At 35.8% G+C, this 27109-nt stretch overlaps 2 long non-coding RNA genes across 2 annotated transcripts in view; one reads left to right on the top strand and one right to left on the bottom strand.

The window, feature by feature from the left end:
* The first annotated feature begins 950 nt into the window (after positions 1-950).
* The window catches only part of LOC136290570 (uncharacterized), a 43232-nt gene continuing 17073 nt past the window's right edge, over positions 951-27109 (top strand). The window contains exons 1-2 of the long non-coding RNA XR_010721219.1: positions 951-1142; positions 2469-2590. This is a non-coding gene — a long non-coding RNA (uncharacterized lncRNA). The remainder of the gene's footprint in view (positions 1143-2468; positions 2591-27109) is intronic.
* LOC136290568 (uncharacterized) lies at positions 13226-18879 on the bottom strand. Its single transcript, XR_010721218.1, has 3 exons — positions 18637-18879; positions 18270-18404; positions 13226-14954 (listed from the first exon to the last, which is right to left on the bottom strand). It is a non-coding gene; the product is annotated as an uncharacterized lncRNA (long non-coding RNA).

Here is a 27109-nt window from a genome sequence, read left to right as displayed (position 1 = left end):
ACAATTTTAAAAGACTGTGAGGTTTGGATTCGCCTTTCTTTCTTTTTTTTTTTCTTTTTTTTTCTTCCAAAAGTGTATGTGAATAACAAAACCTTTTGCAGAATTGTTGTGAAGCTGACCTGACCTTTCTCATTTTGATTCTGTCTGTATTAGCAGTAATTCTGCTGCAAGGAGATGTGCAAAGTGAAACAGTTGATGCTGAGGATCTCATATGCAGACTAAAATGTTTTTGGTTTTTTTTTTTGTTTGTTTTTTTTTTGTTTTTTTTTTTTTTGTATTGGCTTTAGTCTGATCTGTGGAGTGAATGGTTGGAATGCAGTAAATAAGCACCTGGATCAGATCTTGTACTCCTGCTTCAACTAATAGAAAAGCATTTATTTGCTCCAAGTGCACTCCATATTGTAACCTAGAAACATGGTAAGTGTGGATTATCAGTACATTGAAAAGGACACTGTTGATGCAAACTAAAACACTGATGTAATTGCATCCTTAGCCCCTTGCAGGGTATCATATTTGAATAAGGGGAAAATTTTTTTATGTTTTCACAGAAATGAGATAGTATAAATTGCATCCTCTAATAAGAAGACCTCCTTTAGGGTATTTGCTTCTTTCAGATCAGTCAGACCTGTCAGCTGGGATAGATCCCCACAGTCCCTCTCCCTCAAATTCTGTGTTATTCTGACAACAGATTCCTTCACCAGATCTTCCTAATATCAATTCTGAAAGATATTTTTCTAAGGATTTCAATTTTTCCAGACAATACTTTTCTTTATCTTCAGTCTCTTAATTAGATCTTTATGATTTAACTAAAAATCTTGTGCAGGACAGAATTTGTACTTGCTTTATACCTCTGTGTCACAGCTGAAACTTCTCCTTTGGAGAAGACCATAATCAGTAAGCAATAAAAATCACTGCCACTGCTTTTTTTTGAATACAGGGAAAGAAACAGATCTGTGTGCTCCAATCTAGTGCAAAACAGAGAAGAGCATGCTAACTCTCACAATTATGATAAGTGCTGGAAATGAGGCAGGGAAGAGGACCTGTGATGAAATCTGAACTATGTCATCTGCAAACAGGGATTGCCTTTCAACTGAGAGACTATTTTGTGAATACTTTCACAAGGGTGGTGATGTAGGAATATGGTAGGTCAGAGAAACTTTATTGAAGAGTTCTTTTCATACGCACAGAACAGCAACTGCAAAGTACATTCATTTGTTTCAGTTTGTCTGTGTTGAAATACTAAGTGGAGTATAACAGTAACTAGGCATTTATCAGCTTGCACTTGGGGTTTCAGAGTAGTCCAAATCTGTTCTTGAAACAGTCAAAATGTTTATGTGAAACTATGCAGAAAATTACACTAGTAAATTTATATGTAAACTTTAAATAAAATGTTCTGATTGAGTAATCTCTAAATGCCAACCAATTCTACCTCAGCCTGGGAAGAGTGCCCAATCTGGTTTTCAAATGGGATCTGTTCTAGTCCCATAATGAAGAATGAACTAAATCTGTTCATTTTTAAATATAAAGAGAGCAGATTGTTCAGGAAGGTTGGTATCTGACTAAATAAATACATTTGTAAAAGTATTATCATTCCACGTTCCAGTAGGCCAAATAATAGTAATAAAGGGCTTAAAGAGGTGTTTGCATACAAATATATATTCTAATAGTGGCTCCAAGCCTGGTTTTACAAACCACTTTTATTCTGCCACTAACAAAAAAGCCCCTGTCATGCCATGGCTGATTATCAGATGCAATCCTGTGAAGCTTAGTGCATTAAGATTCCAATGAACTCTTGATATATGTTCTTGTTAGAGCAAACATGTATGAAATTGGTAGCACAACTGCATGAAGTGTTTTCAAGTTAAAAGAGACTTAATTCTACCTCCTTTAATGCACCTGGAATGGCAGGATTATCCTGAGAGATATTTTTCAGTGCTTCGCTTTTTCATCTCCATTCTGATTACCTAAAACAACTGTAAAAAGAGCAAGGAATTGTGAAAATTAAACAAGCTGCTAATGAAGATAATCATCATTCATGCAATGGAAGCTGCAGCTGATCTCTAGGGATCAGCTGATATGAATATTAGTTATTGCAGTCTCAAGATCTATTCTACAGCCAGCATAATACAAAAATAGGGTGTGAAAAAGCCAAGCTTCAATACTTAAAACTGATTTCTTTTCCACATTTTTTTTTTTTTTGCAAATAAGATAAAATATACCACACTTATACAAATTAATTTTCACTTAACATGCTGTTCAGGAATCCTGGAAAGACCAGCAGGCTCAAATTTTTTATATAATTAGATATCTTTCTTATAACTATCCCTTTTTTATGATGAAATCATCCTTTCAATTTGTCAGGAATCATCCAATAAAAATAACTTTGCAGGTGCTGTGAAAAAATTCTGAATATATTTTTGAGAAATCTAGTTAAATTTATCCTAACAAAAGGAAAATTCCTTCTGTAGGAATGCAATGCGCTGTCTCCAATGAGCTAAGGTGATGCTGGATGTGGTGCTCCCAAGAGCCGTCTTTCCATAGTGTCAATTGTGTCAGAGAACAAGCTCCCTAAGGAGTCCATCTCTCCCAGGTATGTGTACTTGCCTTTATTGACATAAAACTAATTGTCTGGAATCCATTCTTCCTATGAATGCACACCTGGATTTGTTGAAATGAATATTATTTTCCCCATCACTTTCCTTTCTTTGAAACAGTCTTGGCAAACTACTGTCAGAGAAAAAGGGAGCAGAATGGGAACCCTGTCCCAGTGATCTCTTGCTATAAGCACAGCTAAAAGAGTTTCTGTCCAGCCTGTCTTAAATTGTACATGCATTTTTATGGATAAGTCATGAGGAGTCACAAGGTTATTTCACAATATCCCTTTAATTTATCACATTAAGTGGTACATTATTTAGGTTGAGCTTGGGAAACATAAAGCTTTGGGAAGAAATTCCACTGATCACTGATTAAATCTAAAAGTAGAATATCTTTGGCTTGTAAATATCACTGGATAAAATAATGCGTTTTTATTTGTTCTTAATTTCTTTGCTGATAAGAAGTACAAGATGTTTTGATATCACTGAAGTAACAAGCCAAGTTCAAGGTGTTGGTTGTATCAGGTTTTTCAATTTAACGTCATCATTGCTGGCCATGCATAAATGCTTACTATGTCAACCAAAATATTGCAATAGTGTTGCTTTTAATTTTTTCATACAAATACTCTATCTTGGGTGAGAGCTGTGTTATTGTAAGGGGAGGAGAAGAAAGGTGATAGCTCAGAATTGTAGACCAAAGTGTATCTTAAAGAAAAAGATGAAAGCAGAGGGAATCCCTCTGCTCAGAGAAAATGAAATCATACTTACATGGGTAACTAAAGATGCAGGAGGCTAGAATCATGTATAACCAGTAATTCTTACAAGTGAGCTTCATGCATTGCTTTAGTTAAAAAAATAATTTTGCTCCTATTCTTATGTAAGAAAGAACTTGCTTCTCCCTTTCCAGAAAATGCATTAATTCTGTGACTCCTAGGAGAAGAAATCACCATTAGATGGTACCATGGACTATTTTCCATTATCATCTGACTTTCTATTTTTTTATCACTGTTCTGTCAGTTCATGCCTTTTGAGTTCAGAGCATCATCTGGAGATGAAATATTTTGCTAGGGAGTTGTGCCAGTGAAGAGATCAAAGACATGCAGCAAACTAAACAAAATACTCAATGAGTACTCAATTAAGCTAAGTGACGTTATTAAAACTTCTTTTTTCTTTCCATTGTTTATGCAGCTTCAATGATGCAAAAATTTCAATTTCCCATTTAAAATATGCATAGAAGAAGTTGAATTTGTGAAAGGGACTGATCCTTTGAATGTGAGATCCAGGCAGCTTAAAACAAAGTGTCACTGAGTAATTTATATTACTCTTTTTGTCTGGCATCTGCCCGATCATCTCAGTCTAAAACTGTCCTTTTGACAGATTTTCATAGTTGTTGGGAAGAACTTTTCATTTTCTGTTCTTCTGCAGAATGCTGTAATATATGAGCATCATGTCTACAATTGTCAAATTTTATATTTCTCTGTTTGTCTATCTTCAGCCTATCTTAAAGGTGTCATTGAAGAAAATAAAGAAAAATAAGCATATTGTCTCTTGTACAGAACAAGTATCTCCTGAGACACAGATGCAGACAGACACATACAGAGCTCAGGAAAAAAGTGGTAATAACTAAAAACATCAGATCAAATTCAAGTACTATTGAAAATAGAATGTGTCATACTGGAAGAGCAGTCATTGGACAAAAGTATGGAAATTTTTGATAAACAGCTCTCTAATGGGAACACGTAGGGGAATAACCTGTAAAGGAGGTGTCAAACCAAGCATACAAAAAGGAATTTGGTTTATTCAAACTTTAAAGATATTTCTCTCAAACTCAAACAACCTATGCCTTTGACCACAGATTTTTTTTCAGTCCTACAGGCCTTTTACTGATATTACTGATATCCTTTGTGAATAAACATTTAGGAAGCATGAATAACAAGCCATTCTATTTTTTTTCCACAGTAAAATGAAATTGTGATTTTTGTGGAGTAAGACTTTTGAGAAGTAAAATTTAAGAGTAAAAAAGAACAGAATTGGACTGTCTTGGCAAGAAAAGTCACACAACAATATGGGCAAGACAGACCATGCCATTAACCAACCAGATTCTGTGAGTGCTACTAATACAAAATGGGAAGATGTAAATTCTCAGCAATGTCCAGTGACGGGACAAGAGACAACAGGTACAGATTAAAATACAAGGGCCAAGGAGAAACTGAAAAAGAAATTTGTTTTCTTGGTGTCAGTACTTATGATTGGCCTAGCTGATCTAAGAGTTCACGTTTCCAGTGAAAGGCTCTGCCTTAGTCAAATCATGCTTGAATTGTGCTTCTTCTATTTGAAAAACTCAAAGAAATAGTGCTTAGTCTGAATGCTAACCTTCAAATGCCGCTAAATATGTATTTTCTGTGATCAGCTGCTAATCTCAGCTGTACCTGGGGGAAAGGTAGATATTGAATTGGTCAGTTGAAGGTTTCTCGATAGATGAATCCAGCTCAGGCATCCCATGGGATATGCAGATTATTGATGCTGATCTTCTAAGTAACATTTTTTTAAGGAAGAAGTTTTAAGCTGATGTGTTAAGTTTTGACAAAGTGTTGTTTTGGAAGGTGCTAACATTTTCTACAGGGAAAAAAATACTGAAAAACTAAAAGTAACTCTGGGAAAATTCAGAAATGTAACATTTCATCTTCAAAAACTTCAATCAAGTTTTAATCAAGTCCCAGGAAACGCAGCATTAGACTAATTTTCAGAAACCTCACACACCTGAAACACACAGTGGCATGTTCTCTATTGGAGGTTTCAATCAACTCAGACATAAGATTATATTTAATCACTAATACTGGTACTCTCCCAGTGTTTTCAGTGGAGTAGATGACAGTTTATTTTCAAGTATGCTGCCTGTTTAAATGAAATTGCTGAAACTCTAGCTTTCGTTCAATACTGGATAAATCCAAATTTTTTTAATTAAAAAATTTGTTTACTCTGTACACTGTTATGAGCATATTGTGATCTGAAATTCATAAAGCATTTCAAAGTCTTGTTGCCCATTTAGGCAACACTTTCCCCTTCCTCCTACACTTGGAAGACTTCCTAGTCCAAGGCTGGAGGAATTGTGCTCATGTCCAGTTCCACCTGCAGATGGTATTACCACAGAATCTGTTAAAGTTCGTGCTGCAGTTCATAAATAAGCATTAATGCAGGCCGAAATAATAGCAAAGTAGGTTTTGGAGGCTGAGTGCAAGTTTTGATCAACTTCAGAAGTGAGTTTCCATTTTATTAATTTGAATATACGTAAGATGAAAATTACCTAATAAAGTGGTCAATGGAAAAGGTTGTCCAACTATGACATTAGTTAATTCTTTTTGGTCAAAGGCTATTTGGATTATCATTAATCTACCTAATAATAGGTAGATATTCTCTGGCTTATTTTATGTGAAATAAAATAACATGTTCATGATGATCCCATCTATCTTCTGTAAAACAGTGGGTAGAACTGTTCTCTTAATCAGTCTTGTCATAAATAATCTCAATATAGCAGCAAATGGATTTTAATCAGTAAACAACATTTTGTGCAATGCAACTTTCATTTTTGATAATGTGAATTTCAGTTATTTGTGAAAGCAATGCAATACATGGTAATTTACTGTCCCTTTCCCTAAGTTTTTTTCTCTGCATCTATTTGATGGTTCTCAATGCATTTTTGGTTTCCTTTCAAACAAGTTTGGAATCTTCTTTTCCACACTTATGGAGGGCTCCTCAGAGAGGAAGATGTTCTGACTTCTATGAACTATTTTCCAGCAGAATTTCAGCAAGGGATCAGAAATACCTGTGCTGATTGATATGTTGGAAACTTTTGAACTTTCCCTCCCTCAGGAAGACTTTCATTACTTTCTCTCCTCTGTGCCAGTTTGCTGCTTTATCACGTAGTTTTCAAGTCCCTCTGTCTCCAATGCCTCAACTTGCAAGTGTTCACCGCACATTGTCTTTTTTTTTCCCCCCAGAGTTTTTCAATTTATGTATTTGAGCAAAAAATGAAAGAGTAATAGGTCAAAAAAGTTGACTTCAGATATGTTCATTGCTGTTGCACTTGCTAAGGTTTGAAAGTTCAATAAATGCAGAATCGCAACAGCAAAACATGGAAGTGGTTGACATCCTGCTGCAGACAAAGTATGTAATTTAAAATACTTTTACAACTACTTAAAGTAAGTCCCCTGCTGCAAAATCCAGATAAATGAACAGGAAAAAAGTATTGTAGAAATGGTGATAAAGATTGAAGAGATAAAAAATATTTGAAAAATTCTACCTCTTTTGTAGAATCAGAGGCAGAAGAGAACGCAGGTTTAAATTCATACCAATGAGGCATTTCAAACACATAATAGGTATTCTATGTGTTGGAGATTAAAACTAAACCACCTATGGTACTAAATTAAACATGAAAAATGCAACAGAAGTTACTGTAAAAGAGAAATGCAATATTATTTGTAGAAGTTTAGACTTATAGTTTGTGGTTTTTTAATCTATTTTGACAATTTGCTATTCTTTCTTCCAAGAACTCTTTGTATATCTCATCTAAATATTGCTTACTGTAAAATCATAATTAACTTGCACTCAGTTACCTGTCTTGCAATTACTCATATTAGTCACCAGTTGTATCAGGTCATCTGTTGTTAAAGGTATTCTTGTAAAAGAAACGAAGAAATCTAAAACTGAAAGGAACAAATACCAAAGTGAAATAATTCCTGTGAGTCTGGGATTTTGGGAATTTGGGTGTGAATGCTGGGGATTGTAATTCCAGTGATTGGTTTTATCTGTTGGATATGAAATATAGTACATCATACTTTATGGATAAATTCAGTAGTCACCAAAAATTTTTGCTGATGGCAGAATTACAACACAAGCAAGCAAGAAACTAAAAGCAAGTGAAATTCAAAGATACTGGGAGTTACAAGTAAATATCTGACTGTTGCTGTTGACTTCAGTGAATGTAACACACGCTTAATGGGGTTTGAAATGGAGTAAGTGCCATTATACTTTTTGTGGTGTTCATATTAGGGTTACAATTATCGTTTACACTATGATATATATTTTGACCTGTTTTATATTTTTCAAGGTAGAGTTTCCTGTCTCAATATTCATTTACACTATTCTTATAACAGCTTTTTATTGTGTTTCAAAGAGTATTTCTCTTATCTTGTGCACAGCTCTAAAGTGCTTCAAGGCATTTACTAACTCCTGTTTATTTCTTCATGCCTCCAACATTAATGCTTAGTGCATATAGGTCTGCTTTCACAAAATTTATTGGAGTAAAATCAACATTTACCTTTTGTAGTTTTATTCTCACTATATGCTAAAATTATTTCTGCATTTGACAGAATCAGCAGATGGGTTATATAAAACTGTTTTGCTTGCTCAGGTTCAGATGCCCCAGTTTTCTCATAACCAAGAATCTGTCTATGCTGTGAGACTTAACAAGCCTGAGAGGAAAGCACCTGTTACAATCTTAAGTTCAAGAAAAGCGTTTATCCTATTAGAACCTGTTCTAAAATAAGAACTACTGAGAAAGATGTAAGGAAAAAAGCTGCCAGGTCTTTCTAATTTTTGCATTTTTTTCATTAGCTGCTGCCTGTTTGCAGTATTTACATGCCAGTGCAACAACTTTTAGAAGTGCGGTATTCCTGCACGGCCAATAAAACCACAGACTAGTGTGTAAGACCCTGTGTAAATCATTTGTTGGAAGAGGAAGGGAAAGATCTTGAGGCTGAATTTTTCATTTAATTGGAAGTGTTTAGGTTTCACAGATGAGCAAGAATTTTGGTTTAGTGCTGAATATTTTATATTTGCAACAGTCTTATAAACCTCTTTTATTCTTGCTGCAAGAAACAAATTGTGCGAGGGGATGAGGACGTAGATTTACATTTGAAAGGAAAAAAATTGAAGCCATTGCAGTTAAGTCACATTGACATAGATTTGAATGTTATATGCTTCCCTGTGCAGTGTCTGCATAGATTGTGTGGCTGAATGTCAGAGAACCTTATTTTCACAGCAGAGAGCTAAATATGAATAACTGCTCCTATGGTAGAAATACTGGCATGTTTTTACTGTGCTATCATGGATTCATTGGAATTCTAATCCCAGGTGCAAGAATTATTTAAGAACAAATGCAGCTAAATTAACAAATGTATTTTAAATAGAGTGTTTTAATTTACGGATATCAAAATGGAAAAAAAAATGCATTTACTCTGTCCTTCATCTCTGAAGCACATCAAAGCCTGACTGAATTCTCTGCATGAAGGGAGAAAGAGAAGAACCAGATGACAGTACTGGGCTGCTATTTAGACAAAGTAGTAGAGGAGTATGTCTGAACCATCAGCCTGTACTCGGCTCATGTCTGACATCACTGTTCAACAGGAGCACTGCTGCAAAAACTTTAATGGACACATTTGCTTGAGAAGGTAACCAACCACTATGGACATCTTTTATTCTTTGCTGTCAATAGCCTACATAAAACTTACCCTAAGGAAGTAAAACAGATAGACCTAAATATTAAAAGTAAGTGCCTTTTAAGTAGAGCTGACATGAGTTCATCCTTCAAAAGGTACCAGGTTGCCCTAAAGGGTAATTCTCAGTGTCAGTAGAAGTCATGGATATCAATGGAAAAGGCGTTCCATGGGAACAACAGCTGCCAGTTTTCTGGTTGACATTATGAGTGAATACTCGAGCTGAAACAGTAATTTACTTGATACTTTATGGACAAATTATTTTTAGATACCTAATAAATCAAAATTTATCTCTGAAGTTTTGAGCTATTATTTCTCATCCTGGTGATATACCCCAAGTAATAATAGCACTTTTTGAAGTCCTGACTCTTAGAGATTTTAAATGCCCATGTTTCTACCTCGTGCTTTGTAATTTTTAAACAAAGACACATATGCTTATGTTAACACACATATTCTTAAATATCCAAATCAAATTCTCCAGACCATTAATGGTTTTCTTTAATTTTTCCTGAATTACCCTTGCAATCTAGAGTTAGTAAGATGTCTCCTTTTTCTCATACATACGTGATTGATAGAGGTTTTGGAAAATGTCAGCATTCAAATATGGACTGTTGTGTCTTCACATCTGGAAGAAATAAAGCTATTATGTATTTTTTAGGATGTTCTGATTTTAATTTTTTTCTATTATAAGTTAAAAATGGCAACCTGAATTAATAGTCCTATTCATGTTTGCACTTAGTAAAAAGCTATACAGAAACAAATGAATCCAAAATCTTTCATGAATTTTTTTGTACAATAGCAATTTCCACTGCTATTCATTGGGAGAGAAGTTTAGTGGATTTATATTTGCTTTTCTTTCATTTAAAACAAAAGGATTAGTCAGACAGTTCTATTCACAAAGTTAGAACACAATAATTAAAAAATATTTTGGAAAATTTAACATCTGAGTATGTTACAGGACAGCATCCAATTATCTCTTCCTTGACACTCTATTGTTCTAAAAGGGTAACTGTGTCTAAAGTGTATATTGGCCTGAATTACAACCGAGGATCTGGACACTTTCATCCTGGGAAAATTTGACACGCATGCTTGAATTTTAATCAGTAGGGCCTGTATTTATCCAAAGAGCTTCATCAAAGCTGACATACAACAGCACTTCTACAAATTTTAATAAACTAAGACATTTTGTGATAATTTCTTCAATGTTTTGCAACAATGCCTAGTGTCTTCATAGCTCTAGGATCACAGACATTTGTTCACAAGATTCACACTCCATCTATTCCAAAATAACACTGTGAAATATGTAACATAACTGTAATAAGTTCCTCGTATAAATGAGGAATTTCAACACACACTGGTTTAATCCACCAATTTACTGGTTTTGCATTTATTGATAATGTATAATATCCTAACGCTGTGTATTTGATCCTACAGGAACAGAGTGTTTGCATTGGGGAAATATTAAAAGGTTATGACCTTTCAAAAGACAGTTTCACACAGTGTAGTCTGAGGCTTACTATCAGTTTGTCACCAGCAACACCTCACAGGAACCATCAAGATTTAAAACAAACAAACAAACAACTTCTCTGTTATAAAGAAGAGAAATAACAACAGCAGAATAAGAGCAATTATTTTTCTTTCTAGAGCTCATAGCTTAATCTGTTAGAAGTAGTTACTTTGTCAGCCAGATTTTGAAACCAGCTACTCATCTATGAATTAGTTGCCTGTTTGAGGCTATGTATCATTATGCCAATATGCATATTGCTAAATGACCTTTGTGGTTAAATTTAGATGCTCACTTAAGGAAAAACTGTCAGTTTCATTTCATTTCCCTAAAGTCTTTTTCAGTGGATTTATGGATCTCAGTCACCCTGGAATAGTGGTTTAAAATATGCCAAAATGCATTCAAGATATGTGATTAGCAAAACTAACTCAACCAGTTTCCTCTTGGTTCTTGTGGCTTTTTTTTTTTTTTGAGATGTTCCTTGATTTTTTTTTTTTAAATTTAAAACCATGCACTATAAATGCATAAATATTTTATGATAGGTATCATTTAATCTGCATTTTCCTGCAGAGGCTTCAGTCGAATTTGGGAACAATTTTTCTGAAATGGCAGCTCTTGAGACAAATGATAGTGGGTTTGTTTTAAAAATAAATGTTCTATTGTAATGAACAGGTTTTACTTCTATATAAGTGAAAGCACAAGTCTTTTAGGTTTATAAAAGAGGATGCCACAGTAGATGTTTCTTAAGTAATTGAAGTGGATTTACCAAGTAGAGATGCACTGATATTTACCACATTTAGTGATTACAACGCAATTATAAAATCATACCAGCTCATTAAAATTGATGAGAAATGTTATACGTGATTTGTTAAAAGTATCACTGTAGCTGATAATTTTACAAAGTGTGCAGTGAGAAGATTAATAAGTTATGCTTATAGTAAAACCAGGAGCATTTAATTTCTTCAAAACATTTCTTGCTTACTTTTTTTTGAGTGAGAAATCACAGGAAAAAAACCCTTTACAATTAAATATTTGGATTTTTTCCATTAAAGTTGTAGTAATAAGTCCATTTAAGATGAAGACCTTCCCTGAAAACAATTTTGTATGTTTCCTGTTTCCTTTATCTGTTTTCTAACAACAACAGCAATAGTGATACACTTTAATTTGTCTTTCTGGTTTAGACTGAAATGTTAAGTTTTAAACAAAACAACTATTCAGATAGGTTTGCTTAAGAAATTACGTAGGCTCTTCTATGATCTTAAATAAACTACAGTTATTATGTACTTCATTTATGTTTTATTTGAAGTCTGGTGAAGCTCATGGGGATGTTTCTACTGACCCACAATGGCTTAGGACACACACATTTTTTATTGTAATTGTTAGGGATTCCTGAATTCAATAGCCTAGCAGGGGTGTGGCTGCTGAAGCTCTGTGTGAGCTCGAAATGAGTCTGAGCATGTGAGTCTGTGAATTTGTAGAGTGAGTGAATTTTAAAAGGATTACTGCTGAATTTTTTAAAAGAACTGTTGTCACAGCCATATCTAAAAATATTCTGAGCTATGTTTCTATAAATGCACAAGTGCTTAGCCAAAGGGCAGAAATATTAGCAGCATTATCTAACTAATATCCAGTGTGCAATACTTAAATTTGGAGTAATATTAATTATATCACAGATATTACACAAATCTAGATAATTAGCAAATTGAAGGAAGTTGCATTTTGCTTCTGAAATTTCAAAAGCAGAAACAGCTACTAAACTACACAGATTGTTCTACATAGGATGTCTGCTCAGATATAATATGTAGCTAATTCAATTTTCATACCAAATGTAATAAGCAAACTAGAGAAACTAGCATAGCAATTTCAGGAAAAAGTAGGGAATGATTCCATCTAATATTTAGCTTTTAAACTTTGCTGTTTATCCAAGAGTTGTAAAAGTGACACCTTGTGGTAATGAAGAGCATTGCTCCAGTGTTCATTAGCCACTGAAATGGTGTTTTAAACTGCCTTCCCTGTAACACAAATAGAATCATGTTATAATTGAATCACAGAGTTGGCCAGTAATCCTTCACTCGGAAAGATACCCATTGAGCATCAGGCTAATGTTATTTCAGATTCAAACTGTCTTAGATGTTTTCCTAACGTTGCTCTGGTGCTTCTGTAATAATTTCACATCTTTAGAGTACTAGCTGGGTTTAAACAATGCTCCTTGGGTTCAGCTGAATGTTGCACTTACTCTTGATGTAGATGAATACACATAGCAAAGAAAACCTGAGAATCAGATCAATTGCATCTTCTTTATATAGATCTCATGTGCACAAACACATTCCTCAAGGGCAATACAAAGAGCAGATTGTTTAACCATGTCTGCAGCACATGCAGGGGCTATACAGTGATATCTCTGTTTGCCACCTTTCTTTTGTCTATGCACAGTCAGTGCAGAGCTAAAGGCTAAAAGAATAGTTCAGTGGTCTTAAACAGTGTTGATAAGTGGGGTAGCCAAACTGTTTTCCATTTAAAGCTGCTCTCCTAGCAAGTAATCACATTTTGTTCATTACAGCCACATAGTGCTGAGCCTGAATTCAGTGAGGTCTCTAATCCTGATAAGAGTCAGTTCCTCTTCCTATGAGATGTGATCATAACTTATTTAAAAACCTAATTTATTAAAAAATCTAATTCCTCAGCCTTCTTCTCATTCTAGCTTTCAGTCCAGCTTTAGAAATCCTGACACTACAGATAAACCTACGCATAAACCAGGCTCCCCTCACTTGGCAGCAGCTCACATACCTAGGAGGCATGAATTAAAAAGCATGTTCCAACTACCTTCTCATCATCAGGCTCAGAGATTACAGAAATTGAGGGCTAATGTGAGAGAAAGGTTGCAAAAAAATTTTCTGGGCAATGGATTTCCCTGAGTAGTCGGCCAGACACCATCCAAAAATATATTAATATTTTGGAAAGCAGTAGTTAAATGAATTCCATCTTTGGTAAATGATTATTCCAGGAAACAACACTGAAGAATTTGAAATACTGCATGATGTGAAGAGATTTAAGAAAGTAACTAAAATGTGACAGAATGAGAATCATGGTTCCTGCTTTTAAAACCTTTGTTCTACTGGGACAAAAAATGAAATATAAAGGTGATATTGAGTTAATAGCACTGTAACAACCTACTGAAGAAAGAAGACAGAATGGGATAAAGGTCTTTGCAAGTTTATATAATTTTAGGAAAGGATTAACAAAAAATTTTACTTTAACCTAAGGACTTTCTGTGGTATTCTAATGCCACATTTGGTTGTAATAAAGGATTCTGTAGCTCTATATGAAATTTTTGAGGCTATATATTTGAATATTTGAGAAATATTAAGTTTTTTTATGTTGTTGCATTGCACAGATAGAATTAGTAATGAGGAAACAGGTGTAGACACTGATGACTGTTCTAGCAAAATTCAACATTAAATATCTCTTAATCCAATGAACAAATAGCATCACAGTATGGTATGAATATAATTATGAGTTAATACAAATTACACTGGAATATTAAATATCTAAATCTTGATATGCAAGTTATGGTGGAATGAAGTGAAAACTTGCAAAGTAGTCAGTTGTACTTATGGTCATACTCTAAAGTCAGATCAATTTACTCTTCTTTTAGTGAAGGATTAGGCAGGTACAAGGTACAGGTGGTAATTGTGGAGAGGCTGACATGCTGGATTTTACTGCATAATTTATACTTATTCATATACCCCTTCCATGAAGTTCTTAATTTCAAAAGACAATCTTTCATTCATCAAGGCAGCTAATTAGAATCAACTTGTTAAAGGACTAGTTGATACAGTGCTGGTACAAAAATGTATGAGACTGTACAAGTCAATAAAACTATAAGGAGTCAGGATTTCAAGCGAAGGGGGTGTGGAAAGAACTTGTATAATTGAGGCCTAGCCTGAATTGCCATCTGTGAGGTGCCAAACAAGCTGATAACTTACATGGAACAGAAAAATCATCTGATCAGAGAAAAATTGCTAACTCAGATGTCAAATGCAAGGGTAACATGAGAATTGCCAAGGTTCAAGGAGAATTACATCTTGCCAAGAAAGTAAAATAAAATATAAAAGAATTTTTTATTTTATTTAAAAATACAAAGAAGCCATTCACACTCAGTGTCAGAGTCCTATTCCTGCTTCCTAGGGAATAACAAAACTGGCAGGTGGTTTGTAGGACACAAAGGATCAAATAACTCCTCAGGTTCCTAACAGCTGGGAGTAGTGGAGTATCAATCTCACTGTACAGCTGTAAGATCCAGGATACAGAGTAGTTTTCAAGGCTGTTATCATTTTCTCCAGTGAACAGTTTCAAATCTACCTGTCAAAGAAACCCCCATATTTATAGGTGAGCAAACACATCCAAGAAAGGAATTAGTCTGCATCTACTACTGACCTTTGCTTACATGAACTCCCAGACCATTTGAAGAACACTTCTCTTATCCAATACAACAAAAAAATTAAGTGTATACAATAATTCAGAAGAATCCTTACTAGCTGCTGCCGTAGGAGAAGAGGAGAAAAGCAGCATCAAATCTTGATCTCTCTGAAGGTCAGTAAGTAAATAGTGACACTGTCATGAGGCTGGTCTTAAGGCATATTTTGTACTGACTTTTAGCATTTGACTGATTCAGTGACCCTCTCACAACAAGCCTGGCTAAGTGTGCAGCTGGTGGGCAGGAAACAGAATAGACTGATTGTGCTGTGGATAGCAGCAAAGGCTAACATATGGACACACACACACACACACACACACATTTACACACAAGTCAAAAAACGTAGTTTCCTGAGAAGGCAGACACTCCTTGAACTGTTCTGTCACCTCACAAGAGCAGCCACCAGGATCTTTTCTGAAGAATCTTGCTTAACATTTCAACTGATGGCTTCAGAGTAGAATAGAAAAATGAGAAGCAGTCTAATGACAAGTATACTACTAAAACAACATGGTAGAGAAGATCTGGAGTAGAAAAAAAACAATACAATTGAGGAAATGAATATAAAATTTAAACTACAAGGCAGTACACTAACAGATCAGGGAGGACTGGCTTTGCCATCAAAACCTTGCAGCTAAACACAGCAGCTGGAATCATGTCTGTGCAGTATTGAGTCAGACTGTGACAACTGCTGAGACACAGCTGCAGAAAAGAAAACTTAGATATTTCAATCAGGTGAAGCATTTAGCAATGCCAGGGAAAATATAATTAAGGCAGTCTTAAATAGTCTAGGCCTGATAACATTTACTGCAGGATGCCTAGAGAATAGATGAATTATATTTAATGTAGTTAGAGGATATCCATGAAAATCTTTGCAACTTGGCAAATGCATCAAAGTCTGGAGAAGCTATGTCCTCTTTAAAAAGGGGATATTGTTGGGCAGAAAAACTGGGTGATATTTGGATTCTAGCTGTTGAAAAACAAAATAACCATAAACTATAACTCTCAAGAATTCTTCATGTAACAGATCTGTGTTGTTTTTCAGGGATGAAGTACGATAATTAGCTACTTTTTGTGTTAGGCTAGCAAACAACTGACACAACTATCATTTGGTTATTTTCTGTTGGGGGTAACAATTCTGGCTTTGGCAGAATTTAACTATTTCTAGAAATAACTATTTCTTAGACAAAATATATTTTCTCTTTTGTAATAGAACTAGATACTCCATCTTAAGGAAAAGGATAGCCATAAGTTAGGCATTAGAAATACCCTTTCTAAGTTTCTAAGAGGTTTCTCTGGAGAAAAAAAACCCCACATTTTCTATTTTTCCCTATAGGCAGATTTCTATTTTAGTTTATTAACTCTGAATCATGCCTCCCAGATGATTTCCAACATCTGTGTTTGTTCATAGAGAATAGCAGATGCCTGTTTAGAACCTTAGAGGGATGCTGTTATATGTTGTTCTGTTATAAGATTAGGGTTAGAAATAGTCTTCAAATATCATGCTTGTTCTTGCTCCTAAGAAAAATTCTCCATTTATCTATTTGATGCTCAAGATGCCAGTAGATCAGTCTGGGGTTCTGTGCTTCTCTGTGCCTCTAAATCATATCACCTTCTGCATGATTTCCAGCAACTTTAAATGAACATGCTTAATGAATTGAAAGAAAAGCCCTTTGAAAAAATTCAAATATTTAAATTCTTTTGCTGTAGGGCATTTTTACTTCTCTGCACTCTTGAAAATTTTGGTTGCTATATAAAACAGTCTGCACACTGCTGTTAGAATTCGTCTCTGGGGTGCTGTTTGGAAACTTTATAGACAATTCTTATTCAAATCTGAATATTAGACAAGAGTAGCATAAAGAACTTTTAAAAATCAAAAGATACATCTTGGAAAATATGTATGTATGGGTAGTTTAATTGTAACACCTGTTGCAGAGGGGCAGAATCAACACCCTCGACCTACTGGCCCAAGCTGAAGCCCAAGATATGATTGGCTTTCTGGGCTGTTGGCTTCAGGAGACCAGAGAATTGATAGAATGACTCAAAACAATTAGACTCTGTGTATGTGTGTGTGTGTGTGTGTGTGTTTGGGAAGGGGAAGGCAAGTTCTGCGTAGGTGGGACAGTGCAGTGCTCCACATCCTGCTCCTGGAGCCTCTGGTCTGGTCCTAGAATGTCTGCCAAACCACGTGGCACACTGAGAGCCCAAAATGGCACCGGATGGCCACAAGGGCCACTGAGGTACATTAAAGTGCAGGCATGTACCTGATGGAGGGCCCTGGGAGACCAGGAAAGATAAAAAGCAGTGGCACTGTTGTGATGCTGATGAGCCCCACTGCCTCGGATTTACAAGTAGCTAAGGCCATGCTAGATCTAAAGCACTGACTATCTCTCTCTCTCTCTCTCTTTCTTTCTCTCTCCTTTCTTTCTTTCTCTTTCTCACTTTCTTCTGGTAAGTTATTGAAATATGTTTTAAGCCAGACTAAAAAGTTCCAGTTAACACTTTAGTAAGGGTCTTGTTGTGTCTGGATAACTTGAAGTTGGCTAATTCTAAGTTTCCTAAGATAAAGTTTATGATGTAACTTACTTTCAACTGGATTTTCTTTTTTTAAATTTGCCAAGTACCTTATTTTACCTAGGTGTTCTAAATTTTGCAAGTAAAACTTTGTTATTAAATCTCTTGAGAATTTTGATGCTTCTCTTGTGCACCACTGGAGTGAACACAATTATCTTTCCCCTTAACCTCACCCAGCAAGCTTGCAACTTAACAATGGAGCACATTACTTGTCCTTGTTTCCACCATCTGTGCATTTAAATGCTTCTTTCCCTTTGGTTTGACCAGCAGTTCCCTACTCTGCCATGTTGGTCTCTTGCCTTTGTTGTCCTGCTTCTTGCTCCAGGGATTGCCTGGTGTTGCCCTCTATGGAAGACTTTCTTAAAGATTTGCCAGCTCCACTGGACTCCTTTGTCCCTGCAGGCAATCTCCCAGGGGATCCTGTTGACTATCACCTTGAGGAGCTGGAAGTTTGTTTTCCTGAAGTTCATGATTCTGACTTTACTCCCTGCCTGACCCATATCCCTCAAGACTGCAAACTCCACACCACATCTCAGGCTGCCTCCAATCATGACATCCCTGATTATCTCACTTGTGTTGGTGACCAACAAACCCAGTATCACCTCTGCTGTGGCAGGGCTGTCTATTACCTGGCTCAAGAAGTTGTCCTCCATGCACTGAAGAACTGTCCTGGGCTGTTTGCATCTTGCTGTGCTACTTTCCTAGCAGAAGTTGGGGAGGTTGAAGTGTCCCAGCAGGACAAGAGCTTGTGAGTGCTTTGCCTCCTGGAGCAGAAACAAGAAGGCTTCATCAATAAGCTCCCCTTTATCAGGTGGTCCGTAGTAGACATCAACTATTGCTGCTCTTTGTTGCCTTGATCTCTAATTCTTACCCATGGGCTTTTGACCTGTTCTTCAAAGACAGCTCTTCACACTCAATTCAGACCCTGATGTAGACAAGCAATCCCTCCACCTCTCCTTCCTCTCTTCTGAACTGTCTGTAGCCATTGATACTCACTCTCCAATCACAGGATTCTTCTCACCAGGTTTCAGTAATGGCAACAAGGTCATATCTTTCTAGCAGCCCAGTGGCTTCTGACTCCTCCTGTCTGCTGTCCATGATGTCTATATTAGTCACGAGCAATATCCAGCCAAAGAGAGAAGGAATTTGTCTGGTGCTTGGTAGTGCCTTATCTCTTAATCTTTTAATTCCTTCTAATTTCCTAATTATTGTACTTGAGCATAACCTGTTTGGCATTAATCTACCTCAACAGTGAGACTTTCTGCCTTCAGTAATGCTAGACTATTTGAACCTGAGTCGACAGGCTGTCAACAGCTGAGCTGCCTGTTAAAACAAACACAAATGTGATCAAAAATGACTGATTGCTTCAGTTCCTCTTTTCCCAGTGCATTAACCTAATTAAAGTAACTACAATAGCTAGAAAAAAGTTAGAATAAAGTGTGCTGCATCTTGTTCAAATACCATTTGCATCAAAAAGTTAGAAGTTGTGAAGTAAAGCCTTGCCAAAATCAAGTTCCAGCATTAAGCACAAACCAACAGTGAAAGTGTGAATTACAATATTGTTTTAAAATAATGATAGTTTTTTTCCAGTATGCTTCTTCATAGTTCGGCTATTTCTTACTGAACAGCTATTCTATAATTCAGATTAATCATTCTGCAGCCCAAGATCCTATGCTTTATTTGCCATGCATAATTCAATATCTGCCTCTAACACAGCTATTGTTAAATTTCTTTTCTAGGCATCACTTCACTACAGAATGTGCACTTCTTGAATGATCATGCACAACGGTAAAGAAGGAAGGTATTTTATGACTGTGGATCAAAGACAAGAACATTAGTGTCAAATCTACATGGTGAAGGAGTGTGTAACTGGAGATGTCTAAGATGTAGGGGTTTTTCAGAGTACATGCATTCTGTAAATATGAATTACTAATATCTTTAGTTTCAAGTGGATTTCTGGCTTCTAAGAAATTCTGTAACTGAGCTATGTGTGTTAGGCAACATAGAATGAACAAAGCCTAGAATAGTGTAGTCTAAATAGAATGCCTAGTATCATGTGAGATCTACTTTCAGATGCTAACAGATTACAAAACTGCCTATAAAACATTTTTAACCAATGAATTAGTATTCTTTTGCAGCAAATGTCCACCTCATAGGGCATTGTCCATACCTAATGCTGCAACAAAAATGTTTACTTTATTGCCAGAAAAACTCTAATCTGGATTTCAGTCTAATCCTTCTTGCAAATAACTTTGACAGCTTGTCTCACTGTGTTGGTGTTCATCATTGTGCTCTTCGAGTGTTACTTTAAGAACCACTAGGTAACAGCAGGAAGTATCTTCCTCACAGCAAAGTACACCCAGCTAATCTGGGTGGCTGGAACCTGCCCCTGGGTTCCCTGCAGCTTTAAGCATTGATTCCAGCTGCCAGTTAACCACATGTGTTTCCTCTTGTGATTTCTTTTCTCACGTGTTTTATACCACATGGAATTTCATGCCACTTTACCATTATTGTTGGAACAGAAATTTACTTTTTATGTCTAGGTCAAAATTCTGAACATTTGAGTTCCTTCCTTCAAAGCATAGTCATTCCAGACTTCAAAGAACAGAAAAGGTCATCAGAATTTTTTTTGCCCTCTAAATTTTATCTTTCAAAATTACATTTATTTTTGCAATAGCAAAATCTCTGTCAAATAAAAACATAGAATGTCTTCAAATATGACTTGTCAGTGGAAGAAATCTGAAAAATATCAGCTTATATTTGAAGCTTGGCAACCAAAAAATGAGCTTTTATAATGAAGAGACCTAAGAAAATCTTAATGATAAATGGCAGCATTAGTCCCAGCTGTAACTATTCAATGTTACATCCTTGCTTCAGCACCCAGATGCTAATGGCAATGCTTTCTAAACCAGGAGTTTTGATGACAAGCAAATGACAGCTGATAAATAAAATCAGCCTCCTGCATGTAGTCCTAAACATTTAGTATCGTAGTATCTTGTCATCAGTCTCACAACATCAGAAAAAATACTATTGCTCAAAAAAATAAGATAAAAAATGTAGGAATTAAGAAAATTAATGAAAACTCTTTGCAGAAAACAGGTATGGCTGCATGCTGCAATTCCCGTGCAATCCTTAATTGGGTAGGCTGCCTAAGGTAAAGACTTGCAAGATGACAGTAGAGTTGCTCACCCCTTTGTAAAGCCTAAGAAACCACTTAACTGAGTCATCAGTCACCTTAGGAGATTGGTATCAGGGCCCAGATTTTGCCTTGACCTTCTCGGGGCTTTATCTGCCTGGCTGGGAGCCAGTTGAGAAGCAGCACAGCTGAAGGCGTTGGCAGAGCGAGCAGCGCGTCCGTGCCCTACGCGGCGGGCACAGCCCTGCCAGGGAGCCCGGGCTGCGCCTGCCTCCTCCTCCTCCAGGCTGCTGGGCTCTCGGGGTTGATCCCTGCCTGAGCTGTGCTGCAGCTGTGCTGTGCCTGTGTCCTGCTGATCCAGATCCTCGCAGGCTTGATGTCCCCCCTGGACCTTGGCCTTTCTCTAGTCCCCACAGGCATCAGTGCTGAGAGGGGCTGCGCGCTGCCCACGCCAGCTCCACCGCCTCCCTCGGGCAGCGGGACGGGCCCTGGCTGGCACAGTCCTGCCCTCTCAGTGCTGCTTTTGTGTGCACTTCTCTGGAGGAAACTGGGTCAGCGGGGCCCTTGTCATCTTCCAGAAAAGCCTTTCACTTCTCTGAAATCACATTATGGTATTTCGTAATAAGCCAGGTGTGCTTTACAAGCAAACTTGAAAAAGAATTGTTTTACTCCAGCTCCTTTTCCAGTTCTAATTACAATATATTAACGGGTTAACTCACTACTGCAAAATTCATATTGGGATATATTTCTGAATCTCTCCCAAAGTTGTAGAAGCTGTACAACTTAATTTCTATCACCTTATGGCTCAACATCAGCCAGGCAATATGTTTATTTCCAACATGTTTCCATGCCTTTGATAAAGTTGTTTCTGTAGTATTCATGTGTCTGGAAAGTTCTATGCTAGTACATCCATCTTTCAATGTTGTTTTGTTCCACTCCACATACTGCCCTGTACTATATGTTCTAATTCACATGTAATAATTCTAATGGTTTATGGAAAGCCAAAGCATTTGTTTAAAAGAGTGTATTTTCCCGCTTCTCTTAAAAATAGATCCAGATTGTATTTGTGGTTACAGCTGGTGGACATCCTCAAGGACATCTCCCATAGGAGGAGGAATGGCTGGAAAGTACCATTACAGAGGAAAATATGCTACTAGTTCTGCTCCATTCTAGGGTCTGAGCTGTGGTGAAAGGGGAAGTAAAATTCAGTCATACATCAAAAGTGATCTACAAAACTATTGATTCCTTTTAAAAAGCAAACAGTATTTTTGCAAAGAATTTTAAAGCTTTCTCTCCTACAATAGAAAATTAACATTTACTTCTTTCCAGAAGTGATTTTCCACCACATTTCCATCTCCAAATCCTCCAAAATAAAGATACAGGTATATCAAACCCATGCAAACATCTCTTTTCTAGACAGGTTTCATCCCTGTAGGAATGCTTGCAGGCAACAGAATGCACATCATGTTTTCAGAAGGTTACTTCAAGTCCTATTTCCTTCTGAAAGTTTTACTCCCTTTTAAAGCCAATTGAGGTTAACTATATAAAATTGAAAATAAAATACTGAAAAGTTTCTTTTAAACTCCATTTTTTAGTTAGTAGTGAGCCATTTGCCTCCTAGGATCTGGCCTTACTTTGTAACCTGGAAATACACAAAAAACCTTTAAGTTTCTCTGAGGTGTAGTTTATTTCTCTAAAATAGCTCTTTGCAAAATACATTACCTCTTGTTCTATCACTAAATCTCTCATGCTCTAAGAAGTATGCTCATAAATGCAGGTATGCTCATCTGCTCCTAAATGCAGATATTGCCATATTGAATTTTTCCTTCATTGATTGATCCTGCATTCCTTAATCACTTATTGAATCAACAAGCAAATTTATCAGCACAGACTGAATTATTTTTGTTTTCAGGTCTATGAAAAGACAAATAAATGTAAAATCTGTCCCAGAAAAATGTGATGAAAGAAAAATAGCCATTGGTGATATTCCCTGTTTGCATAGCATGTTGAGGTTTAAGATGCATGTTACTCAGTCATTAAACCCTTGTGCCTTGATAATTTTTATCAAAGGCATTTACAATTTCACAAAAATTATATCAACCTAATTTGACAAGATCAATTTTCCAGGTAGCCATGTTGGTTAGAAATAATTACATTATCCTCCTTTGGTTGCTTATTTCTTGAATCCTGTATCAGGCTGTACACAATTACAACAATCTTTTTAATACTGACAACATGAGACCTTTGACTGATGACAAATAATTTTCCCCACGGTAATGGTGGGAAAAAGTGGCTTTTCCCCCTCTAAATAATCCAGATATTTGCTTAAATACCTATTTATCTTAAAATGATATATTAGTGTGAACATAATAGGGAACTGAATAATATCCTGTCTCATGTTTTATTTGGTGAAAGATTTGACCAGAAAGTTCAGTCTGAGTTTTCACTTCCCCATTTTTCATATTCAAACATATTTTTGCAAGATTTCAGTACATTAAACAGTTTTTCCTAACAAAGGAGTACATTCAAGGCCTTATTTTTCATTCCTGAGAATTCTCTGTGTTTTTCTGTTGGAAGTTTCAATCTGTAAGAGCTGATGACTACATTTTATGTGTCTTATGCAGGCACATGTTACATAAGGAAGAAAAGAAGCCTGTAAAAGTCCCTCAAGGACTACAACTCAAGCTGACCCTTCAATAATATTTTTAGATGCACTTCCCAGAAAAAGCAACTGGCCTTAAAGCAAGGGTAGTAGGGAGAGAATGAGGGATGAAAGGAATCTTTTTTCTTAAGAATTTAAGGTTTTTTAAACTTCCAGTATTAGAGTCCGTACATAATTTAATATCTTTATGCATTCACTAGCTAGACCATACTTTGAAAATTTTATTTTAGTTGTCTGCAAAGTGTCAGTTCCCTGATAGGTTTTGTCCACAAAATATAGTCTAGTATACAGTTATGTGTTTAAAACCAAGAATCATTTATGTTTCTACACCTACAGGAGACAGGGAAATATTTTTCTGTATCTTTTTGTAAGCAGACATCTATTTCTGGCATTCAGAATATCATAGGCACTCCTGTGTAAATAACATAATGAAGAAGAAACTCATAAAGTCAAGCTCAAAGTCAGCTAGGTATTTTTATCCTCTGTGCATGCACTCTTAGAGATTTATTTGGTCCAACAATTGTATTGTTTTATTTCTAATTAATATAATAGTTTGCAATAGTCTAGGCCCTCAGATATCTGAAGAACGGATATTCGAGTTAATTAATTCTGTTTCTGGTTTTGTTTTGCTATGATTTTGTTTTAATAATACAATATGATCAATTGTTCTTTTTATCACATTCTTCCGTTAATTTTAATTAATGAAGTCATAGCATTTTTAATTATAAGAACGCTTTGAACACAGTGGAAAATCAGCATTTATAGGATAAATGAAAGTCTTTGAAAAGTTGAGAGACTAATTAAAAGACTGGATCTAATACATCTCTTTCCCTCAGTGGTATTGGATTTTATGCATGTGTTGTGGTTTAAGCCCAGCTGGCAACTAAGCCCCACGCAGTTGCTCGCTCACTCCCCCCTGGTGAGATGGGGGAGAGAATCATAAGGGTAAAAGTGAGAAAACTTGTGGGCTGAGTAAAATACAGTTTAATAGGGAAAGCAAAGGTTCTGCACATAGGAAAGCAAACCAAGGAATTCATTCACTGCTTCCCATGGGTAAGCTGATGTTCAGCTATCCCCAGGAAAGCGGCACTCTGTTGTGTATGGTGGTGACTATGAAGAAAATCAACTCTGCCTCAGCCAAAACCAGAAACAAGACCTTAAAGGCTTAAATAGATGTAAAACACTTAATACTGAGGCAATAGGTTGACGTCCCCTACATTTTTTACAAAAAAACCTGAATTTAGTTAAATATATAACTTTGCTACTGTTCTGGAACACTTATTTCTTTTTTTCTGAACAATAACTTTGTTTCAAATGTTGATTTTTTTTTTTTTTTTTTTTTTAAGATCAGTGAACATTTAATGTCCTTTTCTAAGTAGTTTCTTTCCTTTGGAAGAGTCTCTTGAAAACTGATAATTTTTTTCTGAGATAGGTTTTAAAATGTGATTAAATGAATGAAGGGCATCTATACTTCTGTCCTGTGATGATCGTGGCCAAGCCAGTATTGTTTTAATGATAAATATTTTCTCAAATTAAGAAAACAAGTAGGTTTGGGTTGGTTGTTTTTGTTTTTTCTGGTACTGCTATTCAGGGAATGATTTTTCTGGATTTTTGTCTGGAAGAAATAAATGTAATATTTTGTTTCACCTTCTATTCACTGAGTAAGAACTTTCTTTAGCATTGTATATGTCAGTGAAATTGGAGATACATGTAAACAGGAGCTTGAGTAAAGGTGAAAAATATGTGAGTGCTCCAAGACGATGATGCTTAATGAATTTGAACTGAGAATGGCATACATTCGTGTTTTAATAGGTATTCTTTAGTGATTTTTAGTGGTTTAGTGGGAAAGGAAGTTAAGATGGTGGCTAAGTTTCTTGCATATAAGGGCAGGAATGTCTGGTTGTGGATGCCAAAGGCCTCCAATTATATGTAGGATGTAAAATGTAGAGCATATTACAAAGAAAAGGAGCTGCGGGTTACGTCCTTAGCTATTCTTGAAGCACAGTGATTGATGTCAGGTACATGATCCTAGATAAAGGCCTTATCTATAACTGAGTGATTCTATATTCTCTCAAATATTATTTTGAAAGTTTTTGTTTTTCAATCAGTTGTTTTTAGAAGATGGTGGGGAGGCGTGCTAATCTTTCTAAATTCTGAATCCAGAATAGCACATCAATCTGGGAGGCTACCAAAAGGGGATAATAAAATCTATGCTTACTAAAATGCTTTGTATAGAAAAAAGAGCGATTTAGTGATTAAGAGGTTGTTTTTCTTATATTTTCTCTGCAAAACTTCTAAAGGAAATTGAGTGGTAGGAAGAACGACAATATTTATTGAACTTTTGCAATGGCTGTTAAAATCCAATACTTCAGTTCAAGCTGAAGTAACTGACTAACCTTGAACCTTCTTTAATGATCTTTCCTATGTACCTTGAACATTGTTTGAGTGGAGTGGCAGAATGTGGTATACAGGGAGGATCCATTCCCGCACCAAGTGTCTGAACACTCTAAACGGATGCAAGACTACTACTGAGAAGTCATAGTGGTTCATGGATCTTATTAAATTCAACTGAAATAAAAAACAAGTTGAAATGGCCAAGTGATGCATCATGCCATGGAAAAACATCTGTTTGTCAATGATAATGTTAAATTTTCATGCATGTAGAAGTATGCATTCTAGTGTATCACTTTCAAGAAGTAACAGAAGGTTGAGTTGCTCAGGGAATATTTTCCAATGCCAATCTTAGTACCCACAGTAACTGGGATAGTGTTGGGAGATTAGAAATGTTCAAAAGATATTTCCATTTATACTAGAGATTACAGGTAATCAGTTCTTCAGACATAAACTTTAGTTTGCATAGCAGTGATGGGAAGTTAAGAGCAAAAATGTAGGAACAGATATTTTGCATGGATGGGTCTGCCATTTAGAGAAATGTTTCTCACTGCAGTTTTCAGGAAAGATGCTGTGTTAACAGAAATGAAATTCCAGGAAGAAGGAATTTGCTTCAGAAGCACAGCATTTGTAATCTGCAGAAATGTATGATGACCAGCGTAAAACTATCTGCCATATAAATGTGTGTTTGAATGAAACTTTCAGCCAGCTTTTGAGACTGGCTTGAACAAGAGATTTGAAGATATGCAGAATAAGGCTAAATTCATTGTTACCATCAGAAAGAGGCAGAATTAGACTTGTGTATGGAAAATTAAGTACAACAGGTTCCTTTCTGGATGAACAAGGAAACTTATTATTCTGCTTTGTTCATTTCTCTCAAGAAAAGACTTTTTTGAGTTCAGATTAAAATTCAATAGAATTACTCACTCTAGATAAGTCTTGAAATTTAAAAGCCTTTTTTTCAATCCTCAAAAATTAAAATAGCAATAAATATATAAATACATATATTTAAATTTTTATGGCTATCTCCCCATTCTGAGAAATTTGCACTTTTTTTTCCCCACCAATGTAAAACTTGTTCATTGAACTATGTCACACCTTTTCTAGGGTAATTTTTTTTTTATTCTGATGTCATGCTTATAATCTTTTCTGTCTTGGTCTCATATACTATTTTTAGAGTGTATTCTTTATCATATATAATAGCCCTTAATAGAATTTGATCCTTGATTGTTTTCTCCTCTTGTTCCCTATCACATTCCTCTGTTTTTGTCATCTTAATT

This window comes from Chamaea fasciata, unplaced genomic scaffold, assembly GCF_029207755.1.
Source record: "Chamaea fasciata isolate MVZ Bird 193981 ecotype frontalis unplaced genomic scaffold, bChaFas1.0.hap1 SCAF_6, whole genome shotgun sequence".
Classification (NCBI taxonomy): Eukaryota; Metazoa; Chordata; class Aves; order Passeriformes; family Sylviidae; genus Chamaea; species Chamaea fasciata.
The sequence above is the reverse complement of the archived record's forward strand: the minus strand, read 5'-3'. Positions and strand labels throughout refer to the sequence as shown.